Genomic DNA, 13,783 nt, shown 5'->3' on the forward strand with positions numbered 1-13,783 from the left:
GGCACTGCTCTTCATCCTTGGGCTGAATCGACTCCTTTCTACACACTCCTGAGCACCCACATACTGTCACTAGACATTTTCACCTGGCTGGTTTTCTGTAATTTCTGGCTTATTTGTTCAAAACCAAATATTCTCCTCTGAGAACTGCCTCAGTTCTCAAAACCAGAACTACCTCCAAAGTTCTTAAACATTTTTTTGTCAGCCTTCCTGCTATTCCTCACCCTCCTTCCCCCAATGGAAAACACCAGATCAGGATAAGGATAAAGAGGTCAATTTGAGGAATGATGATCACTGAGAGAGAGTAAGTATCGCTCTGCCCCTCAGGAATGGTGGCCATTGCATGAGTTTGTGAGTCAGAACAAGGCGGCCAGCAGCAGAGGACAAATTTTGCCTGTGCAGCTTTGAGAATGTACAGTTGATGGTTGAAAAGAGGGCTGAGGATTGCAGTATGCAGCCTGCAGACACAATAATGGGTCTCTCTGATGGACGCCCTCCACAATCCCAGGCACCCTCCTCTTCCCGTTCTTACAGCTGACCTGGGAGGAGTAGCCCCCAGTCCTGGTCTATCAATGGTGGAGTGTCGGAACTGTGGGCGTCCTTAGCAATGATGTCAGGCGAAACATCTTCTTTTACAGATGAGGAAACAGGGCCTCAGAAAAGTGAGGCGCCTCCTCCTCCATGAGGTCTACCCTGACCACTTTTAAAAATAGCTGAAGATTTCCTTTCACCCATATTTCAGACTCTCCTCATTCTTTTTTTCTTAATTTTATGAAAGCATCATTTTTTTCTTGAAGTATAGTTGATTTGCAATGTTGTGTTAATTTCTGGTGTATAGCATAGTGATTCAGATATATATATATATAATATATATATATATTCAGATGTATATTATATATTATATATATACACACACATATATATATATATATATTCCTTTTCATATTCTTTTCCATTATAGGCCATTACAAGGGATTAAATGTAGTTCTCTATGCTGTGCAGTAGGACCTTGCTGTTCATCTATTTTATATGCAGTAGTTAGTATCTACAAATCTCAAACTCCCAATTTACCCCTCCCTCCCCATTTCCCCCTGGTAACTGTAAGTTTGTTTTCCATGTCTGTGCAGACCCTCCTCATTGTGCTGCTTTTCCTTTGCCCACAGCTCATGTGACCCTGCAGTCCCATTTGCTCAGGACCATTGCAGTTCATAATTGCTGTTTCTGTATAATTATTAATAGTGCTTCCTTTCACCCTCAAGGATCCCGGTTTGGAGGATAAAGTATCTGGTGACCCTATCCAGAGGTCCAAACAGTTAACCTTCTCCTCCCTGGAATATTTCCTTTCACAGGGGCTCCACAACAGCAGACAGAACAATCCTTCCTTGATGTAAGTCAAACACTGTTGTTTCTTTGCTCCAATTGCTCCACTTCTTCTCCCAGACTGTGTAATCCAGACTCCTTCACACCTTCTAACTTACCATGTCATTTACTTGTTTAGTGTTTCTCTCTCACTGATTGTCTGACTCCATCTCCTCCCCCAATATAAGGTCCACGTGGACTGGGATCTTTGTTTTGTTGATCGTTGTGTCCCTCATAATTAGAATAGTCAGGGGGCCGGGAGGGATAAATTGGAAATTTGAGATTTGCAGATCCTAACTACTATCTATAAAATAGACAACAAGGTCTTACTTATAGCACAGGGAACTATATTCAATACCTTGTAATAACCTATAATGAAAAAGAATACATAGATGTAAAATTGAATGACTATGCTGTACATTAGAAATTAACACAACATTGTAAATCGACTATACTTCAATTAAAAAAAAAAAAAGAGAATGCTGAAGCCACATGGTAAATAAAACTGATAGGCAGACTTCTGACCTCCCCACCTTCCTCCCTCCAGTTCTCCCCAGCACGGGGGCATAGTGGGCTGGAAGGTGGAATGAAGTAAGTGGAGTTTGGTCAAGCAAAGACCCTGCACCTACAAAGTTCCAAAGAGTGAAGGGTGGGGTGGGGGGTGTGGCTCCCAGCTCTGCAACATCCCTCTATTTCCCAACTCTGAGAGACACAGAGGGAGTTAGGGACATAAGAACAAAGTGAGCAAACTTCTAGGAAGACAATGTTTCTTTCCGCTCATTATGTCCCCCCTCCGCACCCCCAGCTTCCCACGTAGTATCCTTGCCCACCTTGATCTTGCACTTGCCCTCCAATTTCATACATATACTCAGTTCCCTGAGATCTTTATGATGTAGATGCTTTAAAATTATCTTAAGCCCAATGGAGGCAGTCATTTATGAAAGTGGGCTTTTAGGTTTCATTTTAAGGCAAAATGAGCAAGAGTGACTCCCTGCTCCCCTGACTGTCTCCAGAAGGCTGCAATCTGTCCCACATGGGAGGAAGTTATTTTTGCCAGAAACATGCTTTTTTTTTTTTTTTTGTCTCTATTCCATCTCGCAGATCAAATGCAGGAGCATCGGTGGATTACCAGTGGTGTCGCAGGCTTGTCGCCCCCCAACTGTGAGATGATACTTTTTCATTTAGAGTCAAATCATGGAAGGAATCAGAAAGGATTATATTGTCAGAGGTGGCAGGAAGGAGGTAAGCAAATGCTGTATTAAACAGCCTCTGTGGAGCCTCCAGGTCCAGGCTGATTTCCCTGCTGTGGGGAAGGTAATAGAATCCCTGGCATTTTTGACCAGACCCTGGAGACGAGTTGCTCCGTTATCTGTGCCCTTGCCCAGCTCGGCTGTGGGTGGATATCACTGACACATGTATGACTCATATGCATCCCAGGCCTCCCCACCTTTCCAGAGGTCCCCAGCAGGGGAACGGTTGTGGGGCCCTGCAAGTAGCTGGAACTGAGGCTTTGAGGCGAGAGTCTCCAGGCGCTGCTCCCAGCTGGAGGGACTGACGCGCGTCTGGGCATCCCAGAACAGCTTCTGCAAGGAAGGAGGAGAGGGGAGCGACGGGGAGAGGTTCTTTTCCAAGCTTGGTGTGTTATTGCTTATTACCCCAATACCACATGTGTTCTCAACCCTGTGCTTCTTCTAGAAAGTCCTTTTCTGCCCTTACCTCCTCTGACTCTTCCCTTCATGGTCCAGCTCAGAGCCCACCTTGTCTGGGACTCAAAGGTCTCTCCTTCAGTGCTCTTCTGCTTATGCAGCCTGTTTGTCAGTGACACTGGGTGCTGTTGGACTCTGACCTGAAAGAGGACATAGAGGCCATTTTGGTCAGCTTTTTTTTTTTTTAAACAGAAATGAGGATCAAGAGCCAGACAGATAAAATATTGCATCAAAAATTACACAGTGGAATAGTGGCAGAATGAGTACCACATAGGGTTCCCATCTCCCAGGAAATTTTCCTTCATGAAGCCATTCTGAGCGATGCTGAAAGTGGTGAAGTTTTGAACAATACAGGCTCATTATGCACAGGGTACCCTGTGTGCCTAGCTCCATGTGGCTGTCTTGGTGATGTTAAAGTATTTTATCTTTCATGTGCATTAAAGTACCGTACTTTTGTGTCTGTGTCTTTTTTTATTTCATCAATTGTAATCCTTGTGATCATTCATGAAACTACACAATTACTGAACACCTATTATATGTGAGCAAGGTGCTAGGTGGTAAGGATACTGCAATAAAAAAGAAAAAAAAGAACAAAATTCCTGCTTTCTTAGAGTTTAACTGAGCTGTGATAAATGCTAGGAAAGAGAGGTCTGGGTTACTGAGTGCAGGTGCATGAAGGGGATTCAGCCAATAGGGTCTCAGGAAAGACTTCCTTCAGGAAGTGATATCAGTTGAGATCTGCAGGACGAAGAGGTGAGGGGCAAGAATAGTGAACATGAGGCAGGGGAGGAATGGGGAGAAACCCAGGGGTTTGGGCGTGGAGAGTGAGGGGTGAATGTCTGCAGAAACAGGAAAGGTCAGACAGTGTCTTGTAGGTCATTTAAGAAATTGGGGTACTTTTAAGTTTTAGATGAACTGTTTTGACATCAGAGACATGAATCTGGGGACAGATCAGTCTTGAATTTGGAAAACATTTCCGTGCTTTCAGTGTGGAAGCTTGATCAGAGCAAGGGAAGGCTGTGCCTGCATCCAGGCAGGGGTTCTGGTGGCCTGGACTTGGGTGCTCATGGTGATGGAGAGGAGTGGGTGGTTTCTCTTAAGAGGTATTTAAGGGTTAATATGAAAACGAATATATGTATATAAATGCATGACTGGGACACTGTGCTGTACACCAGAAATGGACACATTGTAACTGATGGTATTTCAATAAAAAAGAGATATTTAAGGGCTAAAATTAATAGGAACAAGTGATGGTTTAAGTGTCTAAATGTTTAGAGTGGTCAGAGAAAGAAGGAGACATATGGGTCAAAAGGACAGACATAATAATAATAAAAAAGTCATAGTGACTGAGAAGAAAATCAGGGATTGATTTTATGCATTCGTTACACAAGACCATGAGCAAGACACCTCTGAAAACAAAGATATGACCCTTTTACAACCACTTGGATTAAAAGGCTACTTTTGCTAGAATTTATCATGTGTTACATATTTTACTGAAAATTTAAAAGTACAGTTAATCTCAAACTCTTCTATTTTTCTCATTACCAATGGGAGAAGATCTCAGTTTGTTGCTCTGCAGTATGAAAAGTGTGATATTTAATTTCACAGCAAATGGGTTATCTATTTTCAGGTAATATTCTAGTTCTTCTATTGAGATTTTCCTACTGAAGACTTTATAAAACCATGTTGCAACAAGTTTTCTACAGTAGTCATGAAATGTGCTTCTTAAATGTTGTCCACGTGTGGGAAGGAGTTACGCTGGGAAAAGCCATCTCTATGTCTTGCACAATAGATAATGAGACTGCCTTTCAGAATACACAGATTTTCTGGTTCAGCAACCTTGCTATTATACTAGACATTAGTCAAAACCAGGCATTCACAGTAGTGAAATACCTATGCACAACAGAGATTGGATCATTGAAATACAATTTACCAGAATTGTTGACATCTTTGTGCATCTACAAACTAAGTATAGCAACTATAATTAATAAAAGTTGTTGACATCCATACTGACCTCTGGAGTTTCCCAGTGCTATATGTATTGTATTTTTTTTGACCCTCAGAAAACCTTGTGAGTTAGGTGGGATTATCTTCTTAGTTTTAGAGCAATCTGAGTTATCTATTTCCAATGACTTGCACTGTCATATTGCTAATGAGTAGTAGGGTGGGAATTCCGACTCACCTTGTGAGTTTCAACTTCCTTTCATTACATAATTTCCTTTGAACTGTTAATAAAGATTAATTGCTTATAATTTTACCATTAAGATTAAATGTAATATTTTTGAAATTGCTTTGATACAATGGTATATGGATTGTAAGTGTTAAACCAAAATATTTAATTATCCATTCTCTGCTCTGACAAGTAACAGAACTTTTGCTCCGTTATTACATACAAGTTCAAGGCAAATTTGTGATAGAAAAGACATTAACATGTCAGGCTTTCCTGGGCAAGCAACTGGCCTTTGGATGCTTCCCTTTGCCCAAGTGCAGGGGCAAATAAACAAACAACAACAAGAACAACAACAAAAAAAAAACACAAGAGGATTTGGCAGCTTGTAGAAATTATTTATCTGAGACAGGGCAGTTATCCAGAATATTAAGTGAACTAATGTTCTCATTAACAACTGGGGACAGGTTCAACATGCTTATTGGTCCAATAAGGACCTTTATTTCCTTCATATTTAGAGAAATAAAGATATTAACAGTTGGCTGCCTTCAGTAAAATTCCTGGTAAAACATAATTTGGTCATTTAGAACAAGAAACTAGGTGAAGATACAAAATATTACGATACTTAAACACACACACACACACACACTCTCTCTCTCTCTAATATCTTCCCATACAAATAAACTCCCACCTGTCATCCTTTACAACACACAATTTTACCCAACAAATATATCTCTAGTATAATATTCTATCAGCCTCATGTGAAAACAGACATACCTACACACAGACACACAGATGCACACGCCTCCACAACACACCCATAATTTAAACATATTCACTATCACACCTAATTCCTAACGTCCCTTACTTCCACCGGTTAATGCTGAGTTGCAGACCTTGGAATATATACCTCAGCAATTCCCACACACACGCACGACCACCCTTGCATGCAACATATTCAATGATTAATCCACACAGCAGAAAAACATTTCCCTCCCCCATACACTGACATAACAGGGTTTTTAATTCCCATGTCTGTGACGTCGTCTTCTCTGCCTAGAAGCTGCTGATCTTGTTAATGCACTTCGTGTAGCTAATTTTCTATTTTGCAAGCACAAATCTCACTTGATCCCTATTAATCTAGAGGATGCTGTTATCAGGTAAGAAGAGGGGAAAAAAGCATAACTAAATGAGTCTCCTCCATTTTTCATTCATAAGGTTAGTCCATGTTTCTAAATAAATAGATTAAGTGGAGAAGTTTAGAGGAGTCTTGAAGGAGAATGAGGACATCAAAAGGTTGGTTTGTTCTCTGTGTTGTGTACCAGGAAGCAGAATGCTTCTTTAGCAAATCTCTTTTTTCAGAATTAGTTTTCGATGACTTCCAAAGAAGGTATGTAACATATATGCAAATGAGGAGCATAACAATAATGCACCATCTAGCTTAAGTTCTAGAACATAACCAACACTAATTCTTTGTTTTCTCCATCCGTCTCTTTTTTAAAAACTCCTCTGATACAAGAACTTCAGAATATTTTAACTCTGATCACCCAGGTACTCCCAAGTTGCAATTTCTGTCCAGCATTTTATTTCTGCCCTTTGAAGCCCCCACATTTGATATTATTGCTATTTTTAATATCTTATAAGATAACTTTGGGTTAGATTTATACACATTAACAATTTAAATAAATTGTTCAATTTTCTTATCTCTATGATCACTTCTATTTCTTTATTTAGTAGTTTTTTTTTTTTTTGGAAGTCTAGGTAGGCAATTCTAGGTTTAGTGATTTTTCTTTGAAGATATTATCCCACTGTTTTCTGGATGAGAAGCTAGCTGCCAGCTTTGTAGGATCTTTCTTTTTCTCTTAAATGTCTTCTCTTTTGGCTCCATAGTCTGTGTTTTCGCTAAAATATACCTAGGTATAGGTTTCTTTATTTACCCTGCTTAGGACACATTATGTTTCACGTTAATCAACAGTTATCTCTTCAAGTATTACCTCTGACCCATTTTCTCTAGTCTCTGCTTTTTGGGACTCTGATGAGATGACTGTCAGACAGGCTCATTCTGTTTTCCATCTCTCTTAACTCCTTGTCACTACTTCCCGTCTCTTTGCATTGTCTTCTTGGCCAGTTCTTTTTACTCTTTTACTCTTCCTTATGGATCATCTGTTTTACTGTTTCACTCTTCCTTATGGATCATCTGATATTTAACTCAAATGTTAATTTTTTAAATAACTTTTTTATTTCTAGAAGCGATGACAAACGTGCCTGGTCACTTTAAATATTTTCTTAATTCTCCTTATTTTTATGACTCCAGTTTGTATTTCTTTCTGTGTTACATTCATAATTGTATCGTGGTCTATATTTGATGATTTCAGAATTCTAAGTCCTTAGAGCTCGACGCCCATTGTTTGTTATTTCTGTTGAGTCTCACTCCTGATGGTTTGTTTGGTCTGTTTTGTGACCTTCGATTGTATTGAATTTGTTTGATTTTGATTTTCGGTACTCCCGTACACCTATATTACAGATGACTTCTTTCAGAGAAGGGATGTGTTGGCTTCTGTTGGGGGATTCTCACAGTTTGGGGTTATACTGTGTTCCTTTGATGGTCTCTTGCTTGGTTCTGTTTCAGATTCAGTACCTCCACTTTCCTGCTGTTCCCAGAAATGGTCTCTAGATACCAGTATTGCTTTCACGTTTGCTCTTAAGGAAACCTTACCTCTAATGTGCTGACTACTACCAGACACATTTTCAGCTTTGATGGGAGGGTAAGGACCTTGGAGATTTCCATTTCTTCTTGGAGGCTTAGCCATATATTAAAAAGAATATTTTGTATGGGGTATACTTGTTTTAGTATAATAGTTCTTCAGATTATGTGGTCTGCAACTCTGCCAAATATGTATTTGCAAACCCTAATTTTAATTGATAATCTGCTCACTCTACTGATACTGAAAATCTCCCAGTAGGACCTCTGCTTATAAAAAGACTTTGATAAATATTTCAGCGGATATGACCATGGGAGCTTACAGACTGATGCAGGAAATAGGCCAGGCAGGCATACTGAAGAATAAACGTGTAGCTAACAAAGATACAGTCATCACTGCTGAAGACTGGAAATTGGCTCATGTCGGCAGAAAGGAAAGCAAGTGTCCAATTTGTGATGAAGGTTGTTTTACACTGTTTCGTTGTTAGAGTATTATCATAACCTCTTTAATGAGGCTTCTCTGATCTCCCCCAAGCACCACCCGCCCCAACAGCCCCAGCTCAGCCCGACTGGACTCTGAGTCTCTCTGTGTACCTATTAGTAGTCCTAGGCTGGTCAGCAAACTCCCTGAGTTCAGGGGGTGCTTCACATGCTTGTCACATCATCCCAGTACTTGGCATAGTGCCTGATAAGTCACAGTGCCGTGATAAACCACATTTACCAAGTGAGTTATTTCTATGTTGAACTGTAACCATTTAACTTACATTGTGAGTTCCAAGACTGGATCTTATTTATCTTTGCATTCTTTCAACACTTAGCACAGAATATTAAATAAGACAGGTATTGGAGTGGGGGAGGGTATAGCTCAGTGGTAGAGCATGTGCTTAGCATGTACAAGGTCCTGGGTTCAATCCCCAGGACCTCTATTTAAAAAAAAAGAAGACAGGTATTAAGAAATAAACACAAGTGAACTAGGTAAATGTTAAGCAAATATGTCTTTGGATACTGATGAATTGTTTTAAGCCCTTATGCTTTTATGAAAGGTACTAGTGTCTACAGGTAAGTGAAAACAAAGTTTGCATTTTTCCTAAGTTGATATAACCATCTCATCCTGCATTTCCTGATGAAGACTCATATTGAGTCACTTTTTTCACGTTCTGCCCTTTGTACTTTGTATCGCAAATTATTATCTTCCCAAATGTAAGTGTAAATAGAATTGGGGATTCTAAATTTCCTCGTATTCTTGCTTTAAATCATTATAGATAATGCAAAATGTCATAACAACTTATTCCTCATGTTTACAAGTGTCTGAAGGATTGGAGGGGCTACAGAAGGGAGGAAAAGGAAATAAGAATGTGGGCTATCTCCTGAGGCATCTCCACTTGCGTTACATTTTAAATGAGACTAACAATGTGGCTTATTTGAGAAGGGCATGCTAGGTTAGAAGGAAAAATAGGCTGAGTTTATATGGTTATTCCTTTCATCATTCAAGAAATACTAAAGATTTCCTTCCAGTGCTAGGCACGGGGGTCTACTAGATTCACAACTAAATGAAAAAACTGCACAAGATAGTTCTTCAGTAAATTCTCGGAGACCATAACAGATCCGTTTTTCTTACTCAAGGAAATGCATTCACTTTCCTGGATGGGCACTTCTTAATCTCCTTGACTACTTTGGGTGGAGGAGGATGCATGAGAGGAAGCCATCCTACAAATTATGTTTATATTACTTTATTATGTTTTAAACCCCTGTTTGGGGTCACATGCTTAAGACTTGCCGCTAACCTGTAGTTTTTCTTTGTGTCACGTTATTCCACTGTCATTCCTGCTATTTGGTTGAGAACCTCCACCTTGACCTTGGACAGTTGGGTACATTTCTTGTGGGGCTTTCTCTTGAGCCAAGAAATTGTCCTCTTCTCTAAACTGACATATGATGCTTTCCCTGACAAGTGAAGCCCACCAACTCCTATCTATCTGAAACTGAAAAAGAAAGGGTGTCAGATTACCCCTGAACTCCTTTTGGGAAGGATCACAGAGATGGACCTTCTGCGTGTGTGAAACTCAATGACCATTTCTCCTAACGTCAGTATATTCCAGCAGATGGTTTGCAGAGCAAGCCTGTTCTATTTTCATTGATCGTTACCAGTTAAGAGGTCACAAAGGAGCCAAGTGCGAACGTGGAATATTCCTGTGTCCTATATTATTGCTCTCTTTTGGACTGGTGAAAAAGCGAGGCTGCTGACTTTTTGGAGATTTAACTAAAGCGAACGTTTTATTTCCATCTAGGAGGAAAGAGAGCTGTGTTGTCCTGCATCTGGTTTCTAGGTCCGGATTTGAAATGGAGACACCTGTAACTGGTTTGATAGTGGCATTTGCTTCTCCAACTGACGTGGGATCTATTTCAGAAAGATTTAAAGAACTGTCTCTGTTTCTTAAATTATGCGAGGCTCTATGAGAAAGGCAAGAGAGGTTTACAACATTGTCTCTTTGCTCTGAAGCTTTCGTCTCTGCTTCTAGACAGAAGAAACAGATGAAACGAAGGAGCGATGTGTGCTAAATGCTAACCTTATCCGGGTTCTAGAAATGTTGGAGTTTTTTCTTTGATGGTAGTTAAAGCCCATAAAGTGCATCTGTTTTGGAAGAAAAAACAGAACTTGGTGATAATCTTTCAAATACTGTCTGATTTTAAAGAGGAAATAGTGTGGCTGAACCATGAAAGCTATCTCGGAGGTGAACAAAGACTGCTTTCACTGAAGTCACGTCATGTTAACAATGCTCCAGTTTGCCTTTGATTGAGCCCCCAGGACACCTCAGAGTAACATGCTGCGGCCTCAAGTAAGAGCTCTCATTGCTTTTGATAACCACAAAGAAATACGTTTTCTGGTAGAAAATCTATAAAATATACAACAGGAGAAAACTAATGAAAATCACATGAAATTCCACTACCCAGTGATAAAAACATTAATAAAAATTAGCTTTTTTTTGCATTTTATTCTAACTATAGATACATAAATAGTTATGATTCAAATGTATTTTTGAAGTTTATTTTATTTCATCTTATTTTATTAGCTTTTCAGGAAACGCCAGTTGCCTGTACTGTGTATTTCTTATTTTGTTTTTTTTTTCCTGTATCTTCTAAAATTTCCTTACCATTTCCTTTAGCATTGCATGTGGTACATCTTTACTTCTAATTTAGCTTAAATTTCTGCAGTGATATTATTTTCCTCCTGTTTTCTTCCTTAGCACCTCGCACTCCTTTTCGCCCATTCTATTGCCTCTTATATTTGATCTTTTTTTTTTATTGTCAAATAAAGTCTCCATTCTTTTTAATTTCTCTGGAAGTTCAAAGCAGTCAGTTGCCTAAGATAGTCTTTATCTTCCAGAGAAATGTTTTTGTTTGACTTGTTTCTTTCCTGCATTAGTCTCAAAATTTTTGCTAGATTCAATGTGGATGTAAACAAAATATCTTTTTCCTTTGCCTGCAGGTAATTTTTTTCTGCTCAATGGAACTTTTGTTTGTTGGTGTTTTATCCCATTCAGAACAATTCTTCCTCACTTTTCCTTTTGCTGCTGTAGCCTCAGCCTTGAGTATGCTCGGGCTTCAGAAGAAGTTTGCTTCCAGCGTCCTTTGCTGTGGCAAAAAAAAAAAAAAAAAAAAATCTGGCTGGACCCCAATGAGATCAATGAAATCACCAATGCCAACTTCCATCAGCAGATCCTGACTGTCCATTCCTGGAAAAGCACCGTGGCCCACTGGAAGGGCAGGCATATGAGCAGAGGTAAGCGGAAGGGCCCTGCTAATGCTCCACTGCCCAAGAAGGTAACCCGGATGAGGAGGATGAGGATTCTGTGCCACTGTTCAGAAGACACTGTGGATCTAAGACTGACCGCCATATGCATCGCAGCCTGTACCTGAAAGTGAAGGGTAACGTGTTCAAACACCAGTGGGTCCTCATGGAACACATCCACCAGCTGAAGGCAGACAAGGCTCAGAAGACGCTTCTGGAGGACCAGGCGGAGGCCCCCAGGTCTAAGACCTAGGAAGCAACGAGCACCGTGAAGAACGCTCTAGGCCAAGAAAGAGGAAACTATCAAGACTCTGTCCAAGGACGAACAGACCAAGAAGTAAAGCTCTTCCCCTCCTGTCTGTACATTGTTGCCTTGACAATTACATAGATCACTCATTCTATAAAACATGCCTTGATCTGTCTAAAAACAAAAAACAACTATTTCTCAATCACACTCAATCTTTCTTCTTCTCAGCCTGGCAAATTTGGTTGGCTTTTCTTTCCTGACTATGGAGTGCTCTTTGTACTTATCTGGAAAAGAGATTCAAGTGCATTTTGCCCATCTTTCCTTGTCCACTCTCTTCCTAGCACCCATGTTACAGATGAAGTAACTGAGGCACAGAGAAGTCAGGTGGTAAGTCTTGGTTTATAAAGTTGGTGGTAAGTCTTGGTTTATAAATTCAGTGGTAAGGTAAGTTGTTGTTGTTTTTGATGAACTCTTGTCTCAGAGTTTACTCTATGAAACATACCATGTCAGAAAGTTCATAAGAACTTTGACCTTGTTACACTAGTCAACCATCCAAGACAGGTGAGAGTTTCATGTAGATATCTGCTTCTAGGACTGATGCTGTCTCTGTGGTTGGATTTATAAATGTAATGGTTTAGCCAAGGGGGTGAAGTTACCAAATGTTGCCCTGCACCATAACATGAATGATTTATCTAGCTTCCTCTAGCTTATTTCTTGCCATTTTTCCAGACTTGTGTAATCGTTTCTCATGATTTTTCTAGCATTCTAAACCCGTTTTCTCAGTATTTTCTAGTGTCCTGTTTTAGTCAGCTTGAGCTGCTATGACAAAATACCATAGGCTGGGTGCCTTATAAACAGCAGAAATTTCTCATAGCTCTGGAGGCTGGAAGGCCAAGGTCAAGATCCAGTGTCTGGTGAAGCCTTGCTTCCTGGTTCAGAGATGGCTGTCTTCTCAGTGTGTCTGCATATGGTGGAAGAACAGGAGAGTTCTTTGGGTTTTCTCTTGTAAGAGCACTAATCCCTTTCATGAGGGCTCCACCCTGATTACCTGATTACCTCAGAGGCCCCACCTACTAATGCCATCACCTGTGGGTTAGGATTTTGATGTATGAATTTTGGTGAGGCACAAATATCCAGTCCATAACATCTCCTATGACAATTTCCTTGATGTCTGTTAACTGTTTCCAAAACCAATTCCATATACATTAGGTTATTGTTATATCAGAACCCACATTTGGTGTCAACCTTTGTATCAGTTATCTATTGCAAATATATAGTGCTGCATAACAAGCAAATCACCAGAAGACAGATGACTGGTACAAGGAATCCCTGTTTGATTAATTCAACAGCCAAGATATACTGAGCACCTCCTAGTCTTAAGTCTTGTTCTCGATGCTGAGATTGACCCTTGAACAGGGTTGATGATGAGAGTTGTCAAGGAGAGGAGAGGAAGTTCTATGCCGGGGGAGGTGGCATACCCAGACGATCACAAGTTTGCCAAGGAAAGCATGGTAGTAAAACTCAGCTAACAGTTCCTCAGGGACATCCCACCCCTACCATAGACACCATCGGCCTTTTCTTCACAGAGAGTCACTTGACAGATGCTGTTCACGTGGGAGACTTCCCAAGAGACACCTTGGTCTGGTTATGACCTTTTTTGGGAAAACTTTGTATAACATCCTCTTTTTCTCTCCAACTCAAGAAAACATATCAAAATGTGAATATGAATATCATTATAGGACTAACTTTGAATTTATAAAAATGATCATGTAAAAATCTTAGTTATTTAAATTTTTGTTAGTAATACCTCACTTATGAA

General features: G+C 40.0%; 1 pseudogene; it reads left to right on the top strand.

The window, feature by feature from the left end:
• The first annotated feature begins 11,510 nt into the window (after positions 1–11,510).
• LOC102535685 (large ribosomal subunit protein eL19-like) lies at positions 11,511–12,058 on the top strand (annotated as a pseudogene).
• Positions 12,059–13,783: the final 1,725 nt, after the last annotated feature.

This window comes from Vicugna pacos, chromosome 5 (genome assembly GCF_048564905.1).
Source record: "Vicugna pacos chromosome 5, VicPac4, whole genome shotgun sequence".
NCBI classification, from domain to species: Eukaryota; Metazoa; Chordata; class Mammalia; order Artiodactyla; family Camelidae; genus Vicugna; species Vicugna pacos.